Source organism: Esox lucius, chromosome 16 (assembly GCF_011004845.1).
Source record: "Esox lucius isolate fEsoLuc1 chromosome 16, fEsoLuc1.pri, whole genome shotgun sequence".
Lineage (NCBI taxonomy): Eukaryota > Metazoa > Chordata > Actinopteri > Esociformes > Esocidae > Esox > Esox lucius.
Genome location: NC_047584.1, coordinates 14,449,195 through 14,465,641, shown reverse-complemented (window position 1 = coordinate 14,465,641; position 16,447 = coordinate 14,449,195). Strand labels below are relative to the sequence as shown.

The 16,447-nt window shown below is 38.5% G+C and overlaps 1 protein-coding gene and 1 long non-coding RNA gene across 7 annotated transcripts in view; one reads left to right on the top strand and one right to left on the bottom strand.

Moving 5' to 3' along the window:
* The window catches only part of zeb2a (zinc finger E-box binding homeobox 2a), a 48,235-nt gene extending 46,525 nt beyond the window's left edge, over positions 1–1,710 (bottom strand). For all 4 annotated transcript variants that reach the window (XM_010879946.4, XM_010879948.4, XM_010879947.4 and 1 more), the window contains exon 1: positions 1,564–1,710. The gene's annotated coding sequence lies outside the window, so the exon portion shown is untranslated. The remainder of the gene's footprint in view (positions 1–1,563) is intronic.
* LOC105016250 overlaps positions 1,066–16,447 on the top strand; it is a 78,620-nt gene continuing 63,238 nt past the window's right edge. The window contains exons 1-2 of one of the 3 annotated variants that reach the window (XR_828456.2): positions 1,856–2,251; positions 3,105–3,150. This is a non-coding gene — a long non-coding RNA (uncharacterized LOC105016250). Of the gene's footprint in view, positions 1,420–1,855; positions 2,252–3,104; positions 3,151–16,447 lie in introns of those variants that run through there. The other 2 variants (XR_002197985.2, XR_828457.2) reach the window with 2 other exon arrangements.

Here is a 16,447-nt window from a genome sequence, read left to right as displayed (position 1 = left end):
GGTTAGAGTCCAGGAGAGTGAGTTTGAGCAGGACGGTAGACTACTGCGTCCGCCGTCGCCTGATCTTTTGATGTGTCTCTAATCGGGCAGAGCGTCAATGACCGAAACAGAAGGAGGAGGACGGACAGACATGCCACATTTGATAGCTTACAAGGATGACTGAAAGCTATGCATACATTTCCACTAAAGACGATTGGGCTATTGTATGAAACATCATATTTTTAGGTGTATGTCTATATGAAAGTTTCTAATTTACTTTTACATTAACCCCTCAGACTTGTTGATGTCTTTGATATTTAAGAATGGTTGGTTTTGCCCAATGTCGGTCTTTAGTAACATTGATGTCATCACCAAATATACGCTATTCCAGAAACCTTTATTTCGTTTTAATCTCAAAAGCTTTTTTAATTAGTCAGTGTACTGTTTGATCGTTTTTCGATTCAATTAAATATTTCATAATGGCAACTATCTTATTCATTCCGAGTTTTGTTTCACTTTCTCCGAACTATCAATGTAAATATTTCCGTGAAAAACCGAATAATTGGTATTGACTACCCACATAATATAAGGAATTTGGTTCACAGAGAAGAAAAAGTGCAATATTGTGCAATCTTGAAACGTGGGGAAATGGACAAACTTCCTCTTTCTAAGAAATGTATGTTTTTAAACGTCTAACATTCGAATACATTGATAATAAAGAGCATCAGCCTGTCCGTGGCCCCCATTCAAATGTTGTGTAAAATGTAGGGACGTGGTGTCAGTGGAGTTTGTATTAAAAGGGTAGCGAACCGTAACAGGAGAAAACAAACACACAAACATTTACACAACACACGAAATAGTCTACTGCAGCACATGGAAAAGCTTTATTTTGTACACTTCTGAGGAGAATCAGTTGGAATTCAATTGTTTGAACACAGTACAAACGAGGGTATTCTAGTTAAGATAGCCTATATACATTTGGAAATGTTTGTCACTGCTTCGCATTGCCTTTTCTTTTTTTCTTTTTTTACATGGCTTTGGCATTTGCACAAGCAGAAAAAAAACACACACACACACACAGGCTTCAACACACAACAGTGCGGATGTTTGTGGTCACTGCCCAAACCCCAGCTACACATAATACGAGATGTTCAGTTTTGGAATGAGAATTTTAAAAAAAAATGTTTATGGCATCTTTTTAAGAGAACGCTATGCGTAAAATGAGAAAAATAAGATGGATGGCAAAACAACGGGAATAGCCTACGCCCGTTTCTTATCAGACAGCTAAAAAGAAACAGGAATGAATAACATCGAATACATTTCGATTCCCCGGAAAGAACACCGGGAATAAAAGCGCGTCAGAGCGGGCTACAGTTGTCTAAGGTACCTACAGCGCTCCATCCACTCATGGAGCACCGCGCACCTTTCTCACCTGCGCAGGTAAGTGGTCCAACTTTAATAATCGCGCTACCGCGCAGGGATACCTGAGGTACCTGCATGACATATCTGCCTCAATCATACAAATATTTAAGTTTCACAGTTAGATACTAATGTAAAAATGATTATATGGTAAAATGCACCTACCAGAGTGTCAGTGTGATCCTCCAAACAGCTGGTTAGAAGACCGAACGTGAAAGAGAAATGGTAAAGTGGTGCGTCGTGGATCCAAAGAAAATAACAGTGATTAAGCCTTGAAAATAGCTTGACGAGGGACCGTTATTCCTGATGGGCAGGTTGGGACTGATCTCTTTCAGCCACTTCACGAAACAGACCTGGGGACGCGCACTGACGTGTTACGCCTCTTCTAATGACATTTTTCGCTCTCTTTCTTTTTCTGCAATATGAGGCGCGAGACCTCCTAACACACGCCACCTATCTTCACGCGGAGGGATAATTGAGGAGTAGGCTATGTGTGAGCGTTGTTTGGAGAAGACCATGTTCTAGTTGCTGTCTCCCATGAGATAATATTTGATAATTTGTAGGATGTGCTTTGAGTCAAATATGCGAGGAATTACCAAAGCATCAGATGTCCAAACGTCATATGTATGTTGTTAAATATATGAAACAGCATTACTATTGCAGTGAGAGGATAATGCGGTGACAGCCACTGTCCACACTGGCACTTGAGGAAATCTGAAAGGAGTGCGAAGACAGGCCTACCGAATAGGAGCGCACGCTCAGGTAGTTTACCTGTTCGCGTGCGTATAGCTCCCTGCATGTATCCAGAGGCACAGCGGATAGGTAGCCTACCTCTACTGTTAATATTTACGGAGTGAGTATATTCTCTTAGACAATCGTTCTGTGCCTTCCCGCATTTTGTAAATATTTTATCAAAACGAACCGGGAAATATGCAAATATATATTTTTACGTTGCTTGCACTGGCAATTCTTAAAGAGGTTGGAACAAATGCTTAACTTATATTCCGCGAATAGGCCTATAAATATCCTTATGTAGATTGACATTTTGATTATGTTCGATGTTTATCACAATTTTTTTGTTTCGCTCACCACTTGTACAGTCAGTTAAGCGGAGTATCACCATGGTTTATGTTTGGTGAAGTGTTCCCCTCCCTTCACTGGGTTTATTTATTTTCTGTGTGGATGGTAAGATAACCAATGAATGGACGCGACTTGCTTCGAATGTAGCCTATGATGAGTCCACTCAAAGGCAATTGGATTTGGCTGTAGCTCGTACCAAGGTTATAATAATTGTTTTAAATATATTACTTCAGTCTTTAAAGTTATTACCAACAATAACGTAGTCATGGCAATAATAATAATAGCATAACACAATTTTATTATAAATACTATTATTTAGTCATAGTTAATATTATTGTTTGTAGTAGTGGGAGTAGTCAAGTAGTATCATTTTCATCATCGTTATCCACAAATGTCATAGTATAAGGGTGAGGGTCATTTATATCCAAGATCTCAACGCCCCGCTATATCATATTAGCCTAATTGTATAAGTGATAAAGTTATAGTTCATATGGTAGCTATTTAAATAAATCATGACTTTGGATACATGTTAAGTCATCTATTTTATAGAGGTGCCCAGAGGAAATGTGCAAATAGTTGTGTAACTCCCCCTTTTTTGTCTCTGTCTTTCTCTGGCATGAAATTAGATTACATATTTGATACCGGAGTACGGAGGGCAACAAGAAATCCACGGTCAGTGGGGCATAATCTCGTTTTGTAGAGAAAGAGAAGTGTTTTATAAACTGTTGCACAGAATCTTGAGTTGATCAGAGATGTCCTACATCTATAAGTCATTTTAGTTGCTTTTCATCATATAGATGCACACTCACTCTATCAACATTATACTCTTACTAACGCTTGATTTTGAAAAATGGGCAAACATTTTAGAAAATATTAACAATTGTCATTTGGCAGACGCTCTTATGTAGAGCTAATTAAAGTAGTGAGAGCTTACATTTTCATACAGCCCTCCATGAGAATTGAACGCACAACATTGGCAGCGCAAGCGCCATGCTCTACCAACTGGGATACATTGTTTATTTTAACCTTAATCACTTTATTGTAAGACAGAAACATGTATAAAAATATACATGTTTCTGTCTTTTATACATGAAGCGTTTCATTAATCACTTATAAGTGATTAATGAAACGCTTCATGCATAAAAGTAGCGTACATTCTGATCTACGTTTTATCACTCCTAGCGGACAGCAGAAAATGCATTTAAAAAAACGGAGAAAAGTACATTTCTATAATAATGATTGGAGGTAAATCAAGCTGATTTTATATATGTTGCTTCTTTAAGCCTTTATATAAAACCACCTGAATTTTTCAGAAAAATAAAGGGAAGTGAGAGCTTGAGTCACTACACAAACCTGAGGAAAGGTTTGTCATGCCCTGACCATGTGAGCGATACACTCACACGCACGCACACACACACACACACACACACACACGCACACACACACACACACACACACACACACACACACACACACACACACGCACACACACACGCACACATTCACAGACACGCATATACACAGATAGAAACCAAATTGCTCAAGAAGTCCTGTTGCAACACATTAGGGACAAAGATGGGGCAGTCGAGGCAAATGGATCAACCCTATTTTTCACAAGACTTTATTAATCAGCAAGGTTGACTTACAGTAAACACAGATATTTCTCAGGTATTTTAACTCCATTATAATTTCCTTATTTTTTATTACCACCTGTTTTTTTTATTACGCTTTTAAATGAAGTGCCAGGTATTTTTTGGATCGGTTTAGCTGCTTGTGTGATATAGCTAAATGGACGGCACCCCAAGCACTCCTACTTCCCTCAGATATGTTAGGTTTTCAGAAATCATGAAGAAAGGGGGTTCAATCCAAGTTCAAAGCACACACTCTCCTATTTAAAAAGATATCTTGCCAAACCTTAAATAAGCATTCTGGGAATTTTGGCCAACGGTTGTAAAAGTACAGATGTCCAGCAAAAACGGTCCCAAAAATGGTGTACAATATCATGTATGTGTAGGCCTGTATTGTATGTTCCCTGTGTCATCATACCACTCCCTTTCAAACTTGGAATGTCATGGCTAACTGAGGTGTGAGTGTTTCTATATTCTCATTTATAATAAATGTATTACACACAGTGCCGGCTTTAGCATTTTGGGTGCCCTAAGTAAAATTGTATTTGGGGCCCCCACTCTCGTATCATGTGGGGCCCCCTTGCAGTCAGAGGCCCCCTAGCAGTTGGGGGCCCTAAGGGACCGCTAATTTTGCTTATGCCTGGAGCCGGCTCTGATTACACATCTAGCCGAAAATGGGACATTTAAAAAACAATTTTGTTCCGTCCCAGACTGCATCTTTAACCCTGTATGCTTAGGTAGTAACAGGAAGACAAACAGGGAAAGGACACAGTTCCTGTGTTCTGATCCCTGGTGGGCATTTATTAACAGCAATTGGATGAAGAAAAGTAATCAAACTTAAATGTTGGGGTTGGAGTACAGTATTACTCTTTTCGCTGCTCCCTTCTTCCACTCCCTGCTGTTCAAAGCTGCTTTCCTATGGCCCTTTTAGGTTGATTGGAGTCAGGTGTGCCACAGTCAAGTGGTGGCAGCTGAGTGGCGTTCAAGGATAGCAGATGGGCTACATTTAAGGGCCCAGTTTTGTAGACCCAGGCCAGGTGGTTTTCCCTGGGGCATTGACCCGATGTGGATGCTGGAAGGGTTTGTTTGCACCACACTATGCAAACCTAGATCAATTATGTTTTTTTTACAAATGTATAGACATCAGGTCAAATTCAAATTTAGGCTAGATTTCACTTTTCTATTTAAGTCATTGACTGAGTTATTGACGGAAAATGTTTTTAGGGATCATTCAGATGCTAACGTAACATAAAAATTATAATTAGAATCTAAATAAAAATGTGTGCACTTTGTGCACATTGTGTGCATTATTTCTAGTCAATATTGTTTCCCCCCAAATTACAAGTTAATATTTTAAGAATTTACATTTTTTTTTTACTAAATATCACTAAAACAAACCTGTATAGCCCTACCAGCCAGTAACATTGGAACTGCATGAGTTAGTTTGTGGCTATCAATACCTACCTTGCTAATTTACATCTTTAATTGCTAATTTAGCCATCAAAGTAGTAATCAAATAATAAAACGAGCAGTTATCTTAGGCAGCAAAAATAGCCAGCTAGTTATTGCTAGCTATTTCAGCCAGCATGCTATTTAAGCCAGCTAGCAAATCTGGTCAGCTAGCTAACATAGCCAACCTGCTAACCTATCCAGCTAACTTACCTACAGACTGCATAAACATCAGAGGCCTTCAACTTGCAACCAGTACAGTAGCACAGATAGGAAACCAAAGAACATAAGTAAAAACCCAACCCACACTGAGGAGATCAAAAGCAACGAGAAAAAAGAGAATAAATAATGGTAAAATCATAAAAGATGCGCAATGAATAACCAAAACAAAGGCCAGGTACAGAGGCTGAGGATTGCAGAATAAAAAAATATATAGCTACAAATTGTTTAAAAAACAGTTTTCTTTTTTTATGTTGTCAAATCAAACTGAGACCTGTGTCTCTTTTAAAGGTGTGCCCTGTATTACAGCAATAGAAACAGAAAAATCATGAAACACATTTTATTAAGAAAATCAATCACAAATGGCTGTAGAATGGTCATTCCTTCAGATGTTGGAACTGTCTTATTTGAATCAGGGTTTCTAACTTAAGTTCCCTTTGCAAATATTCCATGAGTGGAGGGCATAGTAGTCAAAAGCAGTTAATCAAACAGATTATCTGCTGTTTTTGTCCAGCAGAGGCTTCTAAAAAGTCTACACACCCCTGTTAAAATGCCAGGTTCTTGTGATGTAAAAGTCAAAGATAAATAATGTCAAAATTGTTCCACCTTTAATGTGACCTATAATGTGAATCATTCAATTGAAAAACAAACTGAAATCTTTGAGGGGGAAAAATAAAATATAACCTCAATAACCTGGTTGCATACGTGTGCACACCCTTAAACTAATACTTTTGGATTTTATTAAAGCACTCAGTCTTTTTGGGTAGATGTCTATTAGCATGGCCCATCTTGAAGTGGCAATATTTGTCCACTCTTTGCAAAAGCGCTCCAGATCTTTCAGATTGCAAGGACATCTCCTGTGCACAGCCCTCTTCAGATCATCCCAAATATGTTAAATTGGATTCAGATCTGGGCTGTGGCGGGGCCATTCCAAAATGTTATTCTTCTTCAGGTGAAGCCAAGCTTTTGTAGATTTGGGTATGTGCTTTGGGTCGTTGTTGTGCTGAAAGGTGAACTTCCTCTTCAACTTCAGCTTTCTAACAGATGCCTGAAGGTTTTGTGCCAAAAATGCTTGATATTTTGAACTGTTCACAATTCCCTCCACCCTGACTAAGGCCCTGTTTTTGCGCCAAACATCCCTTTTGGAATTATGGCCAAAAAGTTCAACCTTGGTTTCATCAGACCAAAACACTTTTTCCCACGTGCTTTTGGGGGATTTGATGTTTGTTTTTGCAAACTTCAGCCAGGCTTGGATGTTTTTCTTTTTTAAGAAAAGGCTTCCGTCTTGCCACTCTACCCCATTGCCCATTCATATGAAGAATACGGGAGATTGTTGTCACATGTAGCACACAGGCAGGACTTCCTGCAGTTCCTTTAATGTTGCTGTAGGCCTCTTGGAAGCCTCCCTGACCAGTTTTGTTCTTGACTTTTCATCAATTTTGGAGGGACGTCCAGTCGTTGTTAATGTCTCTATTGTGCCATATTTTCTCCACTTGATGATGACTGTCTTCACTTTGTTACATGGTATATCTAATGCTTTGGAAATTATTTTGTACCCTACACCTGACTGATATCTTTCAACAGTGAGATCCCTCTGATGCTTTGGAAGCTCTCTGCGGACCATGGCTTTTGCTCTGAGATGCAACTAAGAAAATGTCGGAAAAATCCTACTAGAACTGCTGAACTTTATTTGTGATTAATCAGTCACTTTCAATGATGGCAGGTGTGTAATAACTTCTATTTAACATGAGTTTGAATGTGATTGGTTAATTCTGAACACAGCCACATCCCCAGTTATAAGAGGGTGTGCACACGTATGCAACCAGGTTATTGTAAGGTTTTTATTTTTCATTTTTTCCCCCTTGAAGATTTCAGTGGAAGAAGTTCTGACATGATTTATCTTTCTCTCATTCTTTTGCATCACAGAAACCTGGCATTTTAACATTGGTGTGTAGACTTTTTATATCCACTGTATATCCAAACATGTAACAATTTCTGTCATTCTGGAGGTCAGAGTCCCAACCAATCAAAGTGTATTCAAGAGAATGATGTATGCAAATGCTTGCACCAGTAATAAAAAAGCTGCATGATAGACTGAATCCAGAGGTTCAATACTGGCACTGAAGCATTGCATATACATCACATTATCATTATATGACATTGAGACAAAAGTGGCTTTGACAATTCAATTTGTATACTGAGTAGACAGACATTATTTGTTTCTATAAAATAAAATAAAAATGTAATCTTTAACTTCTTATTAACCAACATAGTAATGTGTTTTAAACATGGATTTACCTATCTAAACAAAAAGGTATTTTTGGATAGGAATACATTCTATGACAGAAACAACCAATACATTCATTTTGAAATCATGCAAACCTACATTTTGGTAACTAGACAACATAATATGCTTTTATATTTGCATTTGGTTTTAGCCAAGGTTTTATTCATAACTCTTGATATGATTGATTGGTGCATCATTATTCCAATCCCAGGCAATTGAACTCTGTAGCTTCTTGAAACAGATTCTCTCACTCTCAAGTCTCTTTGGAGAGCTTTTTGGCAGTGTCTCAGTGGTGTGATGCACCTTCCACTTGCTGATATGTGGCTAGCATTGGCCAACTCAAGATAGCTAGAGCTAGCAAATAAACTAGATTGCACAGATCAGGTTATTTAAAATTTGCTTCAAGATTTTCTAAAAGCATTTATTTTATATGGGAATACTAAAGGTTTTTGCTCTCATGGCCCACCAATCTTTTTTGTTCTAACCCACTACAAAGGTAGAGCATTGAAAAAACATACACAGACTCAAAAATATTTATTATTCACACAATTTTTAAAACCTTCTTTAGAACATTTAGCACAATATCATTGAAGAACAGTCATTATTAAGAATAGTCAAAAAGCTAATTTCCTGTAATTCAATTATATTTTACTTGGTAATGCAAAAGAAAAATTGTCAAACATTGTCATTATTTCAATGCAATCCTGATAGTCAAAATATTTTGATGATTGTAAGTTCTTAAAATACAATAGATCATTAATAAAAATTATACAGTTGTGCTCAAAAGTTTGCATAACCTTGGATAATTGGTAATATATGTACCATTCGTAAAGAAAACAAATGAGTAGGCAACACAAATGTATTTTATTTCTTATTGGATTCACATTCAACTGTAGGTCAAAACAGAAAGGCACAATCATAAAACAAAATGAGGCCCTGAATTCTTGCAGGTGGTATAGCTGCCCATTTGACTTGGCAAAATGCCTCCAGGTCATGCAAAGTCTTTGGTCATCTTGCATGAACCACATGTTTGAGAACTCCCCATAGTGGCTCGATCATATTAAGGTCAGGGACTGTGATGGCTGCTCCAGAACCTTAACATTTTTCTGCTGTAACCACTGGAGGGTCAACTTGGCCTTGTGCTTATGGTCATTGTCATGCTGGAAAGTCCATACGCAGCTTTCATGCAGAAGAATGCAAATTGTCTGCCAGTATTTTCTGATAACATGTTATAACATACAACATACATTTTCACAAGATTCCCCCAAACCTTTAGAGCTCACGCAGCCCCAAAACATCAGTGAGCCACAACCATGCTTCACACTGGGGATGGTATTCTGTTCACTATAGGCCTTGTTGGCCCCTCTTCAAACATAGCACTTATGGTTGTGACCTTAAAGCTCTATTTTGGTCTCGTCACTCCAAATTACAGTGTGCCAAAAGCTGTGTGGCGTGTCAAGGTGTTGTCAGGCATATTGTAACAAGGCTTTTTTTTATATCCTTTTGCATCTTTATTAAGTTCCATTACCTTGTTACGCAGGTCTTTTGACATTTATTTTCTGCTCCCCATAGCTCAGTATCTAGCCTGCTCAGTACATCCACATGAGAGCTAACAAACTCATTGACTATTTATGCACAGACACTAATTGCAATTTAAAAAGCCACAGTTGTGACTTCATATGATCACCTTTAATTGCCATTTACACCTGTGTGTGTCACCTTGTGTGTCTGTAACAAGGCCAAACATTCAAGGGAATTGAAACATTTGGTGATTTCTGTTATCATTATGATTTAAAAAGGAGCCAGTTCAGTCAGTTCAGTTTACCCTGTATTTTTTCCCATCCTAATTTTTGGGGGAAGTGTGTGTGATGAGAGTGCCTTCTCTTAGATGTCTTTAAATGTACAGTATGCAAATGAAACATTCTTAGCAAATCCGCATATATACGATTTACAGGGCAATCTACTTTAAACCAACATGTGAGATCTAAGCATAAATATTGACTGAAAGTAATAAAATGCTCTTTCCAGTGATTTCATTCTACCACATCAATTAATAAATTACTTATGTCTTTGCAGTAGAAATGTAATAACTTTGATTTTCTATTGTTATTTTGTGTAAAAGTTGAGTTGTTGCACTCGACCTAGCAATTATAATAATTTAATTATAGTTTAAAAAGAATGTGATAACATGCCAGTTATACAATGAGGTGTGCAACTAAATATTTGGTATCAAAACCATACATTAATTCAGACAAAATTCCATTCCTAGCAAAAGAGCTAATATTTCTTTGCATCATCAATTTTTTGGTAATTCAACATTCTCAAACTTTATGACTATTTTACTCAAAGTTGCTCCCACAAGGAAGAAACATATTGTTCTCTTAGCATTAAGTAGCATGTTTTGGGATGAGAGAAAACGTATCATGATTCACAGATATTTAAATTGTTAGGCAAAATGGCCAGAAATGATGAAGCCATTCCCACATTTTCAGCACTTTGTATTAATGGTAGGGCAAATACAGTATACTACAGTACAATGTTTATTGGTGTATTGAGATCTGTGCTTGTAATACTTGGCAAACTATCAAACAGGTACATCAGTGTTAAATGTTAAATACACCAGAAGATGTTATGTAATTTTGCATTAAATATTTTAAACTCAATAATAGTATTTAGAAACTTTCGCGATAGGGAACCGTATCAAATATAAGGTATTTCATTCTGCATCGAACCACCAAATTGTGTTTTCAACATATTCATAGTGTGCTTCCAGTCCCTGGAAATATGTTGCTCTATACTTGATAAAAACTGCTAAATTATCTGATCAATATATCAATACTAAAACATACAGTACAAAGAATACTCCTGACGCATCGCAGGAACTATGTACATATGTGAATATTTTGGAAAACCCAATTATGTTCAGTATGAACATATCAGCAGTGCTTTATGTATATTACTCGCAAAAACGTTCAGTGTCAACCTATGAGAAGGGAGAAGTAGGTAAAAGTATCATTGGAAATTGAATGCAGTTATGAATGTGTTCTTTGTAAACTGGAGTGACTGTTTGCTAGGGCATTGTAGTTGGGGATGGTGGGTGGACCTTTCTGCAAATGACTTTCAGTCCTATGGTTGTGAGCTTGATTCCAGTGAGAGGTAAAACCTTTATTTTTTGGAGAACTGTTGTGTTTTTCTGTTTTTGTGACCTTACCATTAACCTTTATCCTAACCTCAGTACTGTGATGACTAACCATAACCTAATCCTAACTTTATTCCTAACCATATAGCCAGTACTGTCATGCTTAAACTTAACCCTAAGTTAACCTTAACTATTAATCATTTGTAACGAGATGTGTTTTATTTTGAATCAATTATGATAAGGACAAATAGAAAAGAGAAATGCTAAGGGACAGCATAATAGTAGGTCATTAAGGATCAATAGCACTGGATATATGTTCATAGTGCACGTAATTACATCGATTTATTGTCATACTTAAAGTAATTGCGGTTTGCAAAATATGTCCATACAAACATAATTCCTGAGAGGTATGATTGCCAGAGGAAGAAAATTGAACTCTAGACTAGTACAAAATATTGTTTCCAACATTTCCAGATTAATGCTCCTAGTTCCTGATAAAGCAATGTTACTACCAACCACAGCATTGTAAAAATCTCAGGATCAACACTCCTGCACAGTGGAGGTTTTGTTTTCTTTACGTTGGTGGCAGCTCAGTTGCCTCTAGTTTTTTATTTTATAAAAAACAAGTATTTGTATACTTTATACAAGTATTTGATAAACTGCCGAATTTGCAGGTTTTCCCACTTACAAAGCATGTAGAAGTCTGTAATTTTTATCATAGGTACTCTTCAACTGTGAGTGACGGAATCTAAAACAAAAATCCAGAAAATCGTGTCCAGACGGGCCCTCACCTTCCTCATGATCATTGATGCCCCACTAGGTGAGATCTTGCATGGAGCCCCAGACCAAGGGAGATTGACCGCCATCTTGAACGTCTTCCATTTTCTAGTAATTGCGCCAACAGTTGTTGCCTTTTCACTAAGCTGCTTGCCTATTGTCCTGTAGCCCATCACAGCCTTGTGCAGGTCTACAATTTTATCCCTGATGTCCTTACACAGCTCTCTGGTATTGGCCATTGTGGAGAGGTTGGAGTCTGTTTGATTGAGTGTGTGGACAGGTGTCTTTTATACAGGTAACAAGTTCAAACAGGTGCTGTTAACCTTTTCACGCGTGAGTTTCAAATATTCCTTACCGACCCCCCAGCATGAGTTTTTTTGCACGTGACTTTAGTACTCACTCTGTTGGTACGTAAGTAACATTTCTTGTCCCGATTTGAATGCTTTATACCTGGTTAATATCATAGTATGGTCTTGAAACAATTAAAATCAGGAAATAAAGTTATAAACACTGTTTGCGCTAAATGTGAGTAAATAACAGTGCGGTCTGACCAGCCATTGTTACGTTACTTGTTGCTAGGCATGCTAATGGTGCGTTCTAAATCACTGGTGTGATCGTACGCTTCAGGGACCACTCTAGCTTGATCACACTGGTGTGATCGTACGCGTCAAACGGTTAATACAGGTAATGAGTGGAGAACAGGAGGGCTTCTTAAAGTAAAACTAACAGGTATTCTTACTGGTTGGTAGGTGATCAAATACTTATGTCATGCAATAAAATGCAAATTAATTATTTAAAAATCATACAATGTGATTTTCTGGATTTTTGTTTTAGATTCTGTCTCTCACAGTTCAAGTGTACCTATGATAAAAATTACAGACCTCTACATGCTTTGTAAGTAGGAAAACCTGTAAAATCGGCGGTGTATCAAATTCTTGTTCTCCCCACTGTATGTGTAAATATGTATATATTTCTAAATAGGTATTTATATATATATATATATATATATATATATATATATATATATATATATATATATATATATATATTTATGTATTTTTGCATAGATGAACATGTTGTATTTAGGACAGGTGTTTTATCTTGCGTTATTGTTATATCATATATTTTATTGTGTTTATGCACCTTGTGTTTTATGCATCTATCAAAGATAGCTAGGTCTCAGTCTGACACCCTGTTTAAATGAAGTAAAAAAATAATACATAAATAATAATAAAAAACATTCCAAGGTCGTTATTTCCTTGCTCCTTCGCATTGTTCAAGTTCATTATCATCATCATCATCATCTTCTTCCGCTTATCCGGGGCCAGGTCGCGGGGGCAGCAGTCTAAGCAGAGATGCCCAGACTTCCCTCTCCCTAGACACTTCCTCCAGCTCTTCCGGGGGGACACCGAGGCGTTCCCAGGCCAGCCGGGAGACATAGTCCCTCCAGTGTGTCCTAGGTCTTCCCCGGGGTCTCCTCCCGGTCGGACGGGACCGAAACACCTTCCCAGGAAGGCGATCCGGAGGCATCTGAAACAGATGCCCAAGCCACCTCAGCTGACCCCTCTCGATGTGGAGGAGCAGCGGCTCTACTCTGAGCTCCTCCCGGGTGACCGAGCTTCTCACCCTATCTCTAAGGGATCGCCCAGCCACCCTGCGGAGAAAGCTCATTTCGGCTGCCTGTATCTGGGATCTTGTCCTTTCGGTCATGACCCAAAGCTCATGACCATAGGTGAGAGTAGGAACGTAGATTGACCGGTAAATCGAGAGCTTCGCCTTGCGGCTCAGCTCTTTCTTCACCACGACAGACCGATACATCGACCGCATTACTGCAGAAGCTGCACCGATCCGTCTGTCAATCTCCCGTTCCATCCTTCCCTCACTTGTGAACAAGACCCCTAGATACTTAAACTACTCCATTTGAGGCAGGCACTCTCCACCAACCTGTAGTGGGCAAGCCACCCTTTTCCGACTGAGGACCATGGCCTCGGATTTTCATCCCCACCGCTTCACACTCGGCTGCAAACCGTCCCAGTGCATGCTGAAGGTCCTGGTTTGAAGGGGCCAACACGACAACATCATCCGCAACATTGTTGAAGTACAGTTGCCAATATTTTGGGGTGTTACTTAATTTTATGACTGTGTAACCACTAGATTTAACTTCAACGTTTATCCCCTAGAGAAAAGCATTGGATTCTGTCCATTTTTTAATTTCGTTGGAGATTTACTCACCTTTTGTTTTCCAATGGTTTAGGGTCTTAGTGTTCTGAATACACTGAAGTGGAAATGTTATGTTATTTGGAGTATGGTGATCACTATGTAAATTGCTTGAAAATGTCACCTCAAAATGACATTGAACACCCACAAGGCTGTTCTCTCTGATGTGGTTCAGCATCGGAATGTTGCCCACTGGCATCCAATGGTAAACAACGTAAATCAACAACAAAACTAATTTGTCTGAGAGGCTGTACTGAGCTGCATTTTACTCTGCAATTATTATTATTTAAGTATTTCGACAGTGCATCCACATTGTGACTTCAAAAACTCAGTAGCCCTCTGAACCTCCTCCCCTCTTCGAGATAACCCCCTTTCTTCTTTTCTCCCAAGTAGGTCCTAATCTGGTGTCTGCTGTCAGTATAAAAACATCCCTATTCTGAGGTTATATTGTGTAATACCAATGTACAGTTAGGTCCAGAAATATTTGGACACTGAAACAATTTCATAATTCTGGCTCAGTACACCACCACAATGGATTTGAAATTAAACAACGAAGATGCAATTGCAGACTTTCACCTTTAATTTAACGGGTTGAACAAAAATATTGTATGAAACGTTTAGGAATTGCGACCATTTTCATACACAGTCCCCTTATTCAAGGAACTCAAAGGAAATAGGACAAATTAACACAATCATTAATAAAATATTAATTTTTAATACTTTGTCGAGAATCCTTTGCAGGCAATGACTGCTTGAAATCTGGAACGCATGGATATCACCAAACGCTTGGTTTCCTCCTTTGTGATGCTTTGCCAGGCCTTTACTACAGCTCTCTTCAGTTGCTGTTTGTTTCTTGGGTCTTTCTGCCTTAAGTTTTTGTCTTCAGCAAGTGAAATGACTGCTCGATCAGGTTAAGATCAGGTGATTGACTCGCCATTGTAGAATATTCCCCTTCTTTGTCTTAGAAAACCCCTGGGTTTCTTTTGCAGTATGTTTTAGGTCATTGTACATCTGTCATTGTCCATCCGTCCAATCAACTTTGCTGAATTTGGCTGAATCTGAGCAGACAATACATCCCTATACACTTCAGAATTCATCTGGCTGCTTCTTTCTTCTGGCACATCATCAATAAACACTAGTGACCCAGTGCCATTGGAAGCCATGCATGCCCATGCCATCACACTGCCTCTACAGTGTTTTAAAGATGATGTGGTCTACTTCGGATCATGATCGATCAAGCCTTCTCCATATTTTTTTCTTCCCATCATTCTGGTACAGGTTGATCTTAGTTTCATCTGTCCAAAGAATGCTGTTCCAGAACTGGGCTGGCTTTATAGATTTTTTTTGGCCATGTCTAATCTGACCTTTCTATTCTTTAGGCTTGTGAAAGGTTTGCACCTTGTGGTGAAACCTCTGTATTTGCTCTCATGAAGGGGCTGGATGTTGTGAAGCTGTTTTTCTTTACCATGGAAAGGATCCTACAATCATCCACCACTGTTCCATGGACGTCCAGGCCTTTTTGTGTTGCAGAGCTCACCAGTGCCTTCTTTTTTTCTCAGAAATGGCCACTTCTAATGTTCCTGCTTTCTCTCTGATGGATTTTTTTTTGCATTCTAAGGATGGCCTGTTTCACTTGCATTGAGAGCTCCTTTGACCGCATGTTGTGGGTTCACAGCAACAGATTCCAAATGTGAATGCAACACCTGGAATCAACTCCAGACCTTTTTCCTGCTTAATTGATGAAGAAATAACAAAGGAATAGCCCATACCTGCCCATGAAACAGCTTTTGAGTCAATTGTCCAATTCATTTTGGTCCCTTGTAAAAGAGGGGGCTACATATTAAAGAGCTGTAATTCCTTAACCCTTCCTCCAATTTGGGTGTGATTACCCTCAAATTAAAGCTGAGAGACTGCACTCTAAGCTCATATTCTATTATTTAACTATACATTTAATATATTTTGGTGAATGGCCAAAATAACAAAAATTGTGTCATTGTTTAATTATTTCCAGACCTATCTGCACATTGAAAAGAGAGGTGTAAAGACTCGAAGATGAGGGAAGGTGGTGGCCTAGACCAATCCTGAATGTAGGAAGGGGTGACAAATGAGTATCAAGTCCTGGAAATTTACTAGACCTGGGGGTGGGGAACATTTTGTCAGATGAAGGGATTTAGGCCAGCACGTATCCAATACGTTTCCGAGCATACAGGATTAAAGTGACTGTATCCCTGACCTATTTTCCACCTATACATT